The sequence below is a fragment of the Anastrepha ludens genome, chromosome 4, assembly GCF_028408465.1.
Source record: "Anastrepha ludens isolate Willacy chromosome 4, idAnaLude1.1, whole genome shotgun sequence".
Lineage (NCBI taxonomy): Eukaryota > Metazoa > Arthropoda > Insecta > Diptera > Tephritidae > Anastrepha > Anastrepha ludens.
In genome coordinates, this window is record NC_071500.1 from 112,340,508 (window position 1) to 112,348,044 (window position 7,537).

The following is a 7,537-nucleotide window of genomic DNA, read 5'->3' on the forward strand; positions in this document are numbered from 1 at the left end:
TTTACTACTGTGGGCAAAAAGTAAGGGGAATTTATTTGTCAAACTTCGCGGGATTAAAATTTCGCTCTAGTTATTTTTTTCATGAGTTGGCAGCACTGTTAATAACATCTGGGCCAACTTTCATGTGAATGTCATTATCAGTAATATATTTACGCTTGTGTTTACCAAACGACCAAGAGTGCATTTTTCGATTTTTACAATGTCTGATTTGATTGAGCAGAGAAGTGCCATCAAATTTTGTTTGCGGAATGAAATTTCGGCTGCGGAAACATTTAGCATGTTGCCGAAGGCATTTGGTTATTCGACCATGTCGCAGACAAATGTTTATAAGTGGTGCAAAGACTTCAAAGAGGGTCGAGAACGTGTTGATGACTTGGAGCGCTCCGGACGACCATCGACGTCAACAGATGACTAACACGTCAATAAAGTGAAGGAGTTAGTGCTCAAAAATCGTCGGTTGACTGTTAAAGGCCTTACTGATATGATCGGAATATCAGATGGATCTGTGAAAACCATTTCGAAAGTCGTTCATGTCAATAAAACTTCAATAAAATACCTAATTTTTCTGTGATAAATCAGAATTCGCTGACCTCAAATTCGAAAACGACATTCCCTCTGCTTAAAACCAATTGTTTCAAATAAGAATCTAGTTGCAAAATCATTCCTTTCGGCGGCATTTGAGTAAATAAATCTAAAGCCGATTTTCAATAACACACACGCATGCGAGCAATTGTGCGAGGCACTGTGCTTTTGAACAATCCAATTCAATGTAATTTGCGGCGCACTACAGGTTTTGTGAGAATTATGATATGTTTTGTTATTATATTCCATGTAAATAACAGTTAGCCAGACTAATTACATTGTTGGACCAGTGGAAATTGCGGAAATGTTCGAGGAAGTAGGCACTGTGCTAGTGGTTTTACTGCTTTTAACAACGCAACTATTTACATGCATGGGTTTTGCATTGTTTCTGTTGTATACCTAATCATTATACCCACACATACATGCGCATATCAATAACAATGTAGGACCACTACAAAAACTTTTACTCATTAAGAGTCCATTGTGGTTGAGTTGTGTATTTGTAAAATTTAAATTTAAATGTGCATAATTTTCTCTTCATCTGCGGGTGGTGTTTGAATACAGAAAAAAAAAAAAAATACTTCCGATGTGAACAAGTAAATTTGTAATAATGAGTATATGTTAATTAGCATTTGTTATTTAGCAGTTACATCTCTTTATTGGTGTCAAAAATTTTGAAAAGAAATCATGGATAAAGGGAGAATTTTCAGCAACCATTGAACTTCCATGGGCATGCCCTAAGAACCGCTATAATATTTGGTAAAATCATGTGTGCGAGCTCTAAGGCTTGAATGAGAAAAAAGCTGCATTTTATCCTCTAGAAGCTACATGAACACGTAGGAAGAGCCACATACTTGGTTGAAAGTCAGCTTGAGCTAAAAAGTGCCTTAGCGTGGTTCTTAGAGCAGCGAAGGAATGCAAAGCGTAAATAGCAGCTAACTACCGGTTTGATACGCTATAGACCTCAGGTGACTATATTGAGATCCACCAGGCTAGTTGACGATGCTACAGAGGCTATGATCTCATATATCTTGCGAAAATTTGCATTCCAATTTTTCCATGCTGGTTTTTCCGCTCCTAAATAAAACCGAATAAAATGTTAAAAACGCGCACCATAGTCTCTGATTCCTTCTCATTTTTCAGCTTCTGTAGTAATCACTGTGATATTATTATCGACATAATTGTGTGGGTTTTACTGGTCAAATATTCAGAAAGAACGGCATGAATTTTTCTAAATGTAATTTCAACACTCAGAGATTCGATCATCTCTTCTCCTCTCCAAGTCGCAACTTGCTTGAGTGCTGAAAAATATATTCGGACTTTTTCAATAGACTGTTGGAAGTTGACCTTTCTTAGGACGCACTTTTTGATATTTAATTTCTGCAGCCAGCATCGAACTCAAAGCCTAAGTTCGTATATAAGTTACTGGACCATATTGGTGCCAAGCAAAAAGCCACCATGGTGGATGACACAAATAAATAAATATTCTTGTTTGTAATTTCTATTGAATTTCAGTGAGGCCTTTCTTTAAGCATTGAGTAAGTTATGAGGTCATAAATTGAGACCTTTCTTCACTCGATCATTGACGAGGATCCTTCAAAATCAATGAAGGATCGTGTGAGAAAGCTTAATGCTTCTAAGGGTTAAGTTGTCCATAAAGACCGCCGGTATACATCCTACGTTATGCGCAAAGGACGGTTTATGTGGGAGCAAACATGAGAACAGCGAGTCAGTCACCTGGTCAAAGCGGCTTCTAAACAAAATTAAACACCCTGAAGCGCCTCAAAAGTTATGATTTTAGTCTGACGAAAAAAATGTTTACCAAAACCAGAACACCAACCGCAGCAATGACAGAAAGACACAATCTTACAGTTGTTACTCACCCGACCTGGCTTTGGAAGACCAACAAAATGGCGTTAGCTTTTTTATTTAAAACTGTACCTTAGGTATCGAAAATGTTGTTAAAGCTACTATATACTGACTAATTTGATATTTACGATTTTTAATTGAAAGTAAGTCAGTAATTTAAAACCGAATATGCTTTAACTAGGAATATTAATTTAAAACTTGGCTTATAATATTTTATCTACAAGGCTGACGGTTCAGTTCGAAATCAACCTTCTGACTATATATACATATATAATTGGCGCGTACACCCTTTTTTTTGGGTGTTTGGCCGAGCTCCTTCTCCTATTTCTGGTGTGCGTCTTGATGTTGTTTCACAAATGGAGGGACCTACAGTTTCCAGCCGACTCCGAACGGCAGATATTTTTTATGAGGAGCTTTTTCATGGCAGAAATACACTCGGAGGTTTGCCAATGCCTGCCGAGGGGCGACCGATATTAGAAAACACTTTCTCTTAATTTTTTGATATTTCACCGAGATTCGAACCTACGTTCTCTCTGTGAATACCGAATGGTAGTCACGCACCAATCCATTCGGCCACGGCGGCCTTCTGACTATCTAAACGGAATTACTCTGGAATCAAAACTGGTATCCAAATTGGGCTCAAGAAGTTGAGCTCGGTCAAAAGCCTAATACATCGATACGGAAAAATCTCTTTACGCTTGCAAGCCACTCAGTTAGGTTGAATGACTAATATTAGCACAAGAGAAATTTATGGGTTCTCACGAATGAGATTTTGGTTAGCGCATTGAAGTATCTGAATATGCGGATAATAAAGCCAATGGCCTGGGCAACAGCAAAGTTGTCTAAAAATAAGCCGAAAATTAAAGTTATTCAAACATTTTTTGTTCACTGTTGTGAAAGTTTTAATGCAACTTCGAGAATTAAGCCATTCATTTTTCACTAAACATTTCCATAAAATAATTAAGTATTTAAAATTTCAATATGCATCTTACCTTTGCCTGTGCAGTAGGACCATTAAAACGCGACATTTTCAACGCCTTCCGGCTGGTAACTGCTACTAAAAACGGAAACTCTGCGCATTTGCGTGCATCTTGCATCAAAAAAACAGCTACAACAACAACACCAAATACAACTGCAGCTACAAAACAGCAATACTAAAAATATTTTTTTTTTCTTTTGTAGTTGTAGTCATGGAGTCAACGAACAAATTAACAGCCAACTAGACAAACAGCTTGCCCAATAAACCGCACCGCAACGACCCAGACCGGACCACAGCGCACCGAGCCAAGCCCAGCAAGCAAGGCGGGCGGGTTTTAAACGCATTGTAAGCGCGTGTCTTGAAATCGTAAAATTTAACCCGTATCGCATGGTTTGGCCTTTTTGACTTCAGCTTCATGTGAATTAAACGAAAGAAAACACGCACACACAACGGTTTTGATTACAAAATAAAAATAAAAAAGTAGAAAAATAAAAATAAAAAATGAGAACCATTATAATAAACATTACATGGCATTGCATTAAAAACTTAATGGCAAAAATAAAATAATTACATGTTTGTAAACTGAGTTGTGCCTATAAATAGTCCATTGCAATGCAGGCGGGTCAGGAACCTGTTTTATTATTGTAAATTGAAATGTTTTGTTGTGAAAAATATTAAAATAAAAGCCTACCAATTTGGATACCAGTTAAAAAATAATATAAAGAGTTACAGAAAATTAGTGGTTTTTATTACCGAATTTTTTTCTTTTAAGACCGAGACTACCATTCGGGAGTGCGTAAGTTCGAATCTCCGTGCATGAGTGTATTTCTGTCATGAAAAACTCCTCATAAAAACCATTTTCCGTTCGGTGTTGGATTAAAACTGTAGGACGGTCCTCTATTTGTGGAATAACATCAAGAAGCACACCATAAAAAGGAGGAGGAACCCGGCCAAACATCTAGCAGAAGTGTACGCGCCAATTATTGATTTATTTATTTTTTTGCTCTGCTCAAAATTTATCGTTTCAAGCTAATTTTCCAAAAGCCTATAAGCTCGCTATCAAACTGAATAGGCTACCCGGATTATATATATATAATTGGCGCGTAAACCCTTTTTGGGTGTTTGGCCGAGCTCCTCCTCCTATTTGTGGTGTGCGTCTTGATGTTGTTCCACAAATGGAGGGACCTACAGTTTTAAGCCGACTCCGAACGGCAGATATTTTTTGAGGAGCTTTTTCATGGCAGAAATACACTCGGAGGCTTGCCATTGTCTGCCGAGGGGCGACCACTATTAGAAAAATGTTTTTCTTAAATTTGGTGTTTCACCGAGATTCGAACCGACGTTCTCTCTGTGAACTCCGTATGGTAGTCACGCACCAACCCTCGGCTACGGCGCACAGTGCGGCCGATTCCCGAAAAGCTGGCCAAAACTCAAAAAATTAAGTAATTGATTCAAAATTTCTTACTCGGGGGTTGTCGGGGTCGCTGATTACGAATTTGATCTTTAAATTTTGAAAATCCACCCCCTTCCACCCCTATTGGCCACCCCCTCACGTGAAATAGCGTATATTCAAGAACATAATCAAGATGCATTTAAATTTATATGTTTTCGGGGTCGCTGATTAGCAAGTGGTAGCAGCTGAATCTTGTTTTATTCAGTAGCCATTACTTTTTTGAGTAACCTTTAATAGGTTTCAAAGCAGCATATGACGGCGTTGTATTACTATACAGTTTGAAAACTCAAATTTTATAAAAAAAAAATTGCAAAAAATGTATCTACGTATTGCTGCAGCTAAAAATTTTGTGTCGAGGTATTGATATGTACTAAAGATTTCTCGTATTTTACTAACCTTCCGAAGATGATTCCATTTGGTTTTGTTCAATTTACTCCATTACAAAATCTTTCAAATGTGTACAACTTTCACTATTCATCGACAGTAATACGATGGTCAAACGAAGGCCAGGTTGCGACTGAAAATACAGAGGATACTTAGGGTACAGGACGTTGCTATGAACGGTTTTCACTACTCAAGGCATTACTGTAGCCAACCCAAAGACAAAAAAACTCTATCTAGAAACTTTTTTTTTCGACTTTTGGCCAGCATTTTCGGAATCGGCCGCACTGTGCGGCGCCCGCCTGAAAGTATTTGGGTTGTATAAAAATTGACCGAAGCTCTCGCTGTACCATGTAGCGAAGCCTTTTATTAGTCTATCTCGTTCTTTAATGCCTCCAATTTTTTTCCTCTCAAAGGCTAGTAAATCTATTGGTATTTGACTGCTTATCACCTGAACAGCTGGCTCTGATATTGTGCGGTAGGCATACACAACCCTCAGAGCTGCCGTTCGTTGTCCCGATGCTAGGAGTTTACATCGGTGATTTGCCTTTACCACATTTGCCCACACTTCAGCCCCTTATAAGAGAATGGAGAGCTTGGTGGCCATCATTATTTCTCGCTTACTTTGGGTTGGTCTCCCTTTTTTGTCTTTAGTCTACTGAGTAGGGATGTCATTTTGGAAGTTTTCTCTTCTGCGTGGAGGTGAGAATTTGTATACATTCATGGACATGTCATGGACATCCTTTATTTTGCTGTTGACCAGAAAAAGTTATACAGCATCAGTTGACATGCACGTCATTAGTTTTATCTCCCTTCACGCTTCATAGAGGATACGGTCACGCGCTTGTTTTTATAAAATAAATGGAGAATATGCGCAGTGCATCAAGGAGAAAAATTATTATATTTGAATTTACGGATCTGTAAAACTGCGTGCCAATCAACTTTCTAGGAACTCCAACTAAAAACCGTGGAATTAGTATAGACATTTTGTGAGATTTTTCTAATTTCCTATAAATTTTGAATATAAAATGTATACTCCTTTTTATAGGCAATGGACATCTCATATCTCTCTTTGCTTTAAGGAGGTAATAAGTGTTGGAAAAAAAGAGTAATAGTCAAAACTTTTCAAAATGTTGATGTGGTATTTTTTGACGCGGGCTGTACGGACGAATAACCTATCAAAAAGTATGTGTTTTATATCATTGAACTCGATTCTGGCTAATTTTTAATAGAGGCACTCCTTGATTTTCTATAACGCGTGTATTAAAAAACCAAAAAAAAAGCCAAAACAACAACACTTCATTTGTTAATATATATCTGTTCATACTATTTATGCGTCAACAGCAGACACATTTACCCATAAGCATTTATTTATGTATGCGTTTAACAGTTAACAGTTTTACCAGCTACTCTAATCGCAGACCTCACATCCGCCACTGAGAATTGCCAAGCACTTGCCACAAGCGGCATAGAAGTTTTCCCACATTTTCTACTTGCCAAAGAGATTAGCAAGTGTTGGTAGGTTGTTGTTGCTGCTGCCGCTGTTGCCATTATTTTTGTTGCTGTTGTTGTTGCATGGCGACAAAGCATAAAAACTTAACTTGTTTACGAGTTTTCCGTGACTATTTGCCAATGCCACAATAACAACATCATCAGTAACAACAACACCAACAACAACAACAACGACATTCACAACCAAGGTATTAGTTGCAACATACCACATTAGTGCATACATACAGAACACAGAGTGGCGCAGCTGCAACAAATGCTACCTGCCACATAGATTGTACGGGCACAAATGTTAGCCTGAGTTTCTAGTTGATTTTCTACAATGAAAAGTTAATGTGCGACTGTCTGTATAGTTGTCTATTTGGTTGGCTTGTTTGTTGTCTGTCTGTTGCCTTTGACTCTGCTGCTAATGCTACGGCCTCTTCTGCCACTTCTACTCTGATTGTGAGTTCGCTGCATCTTAGCCAAGTTGGACAAGTAGCGGCGAGTTGTTGTTTATTATGCATCTAAATTAAAAATAGCTGTTATTGTTGTTGTTATTGTTGCTTTAGCAGTTTTTAGCGCAACCTATGTGAGTATAAATCCATACTTACCTGTTGTTGTTGTATGTTTAGTGTTAGTATTTACTTTATAGTTGTTGAAGATTTGTTTGTTGCGGTTTGAATGCAACAGCTGCTGCCACACTTCTTACTTTTGATATTATGCTACAAGCATTGTTGTTTTTGTTATTATTGCTGTTGCCATTATAGCCGTCGCTGGTTCTG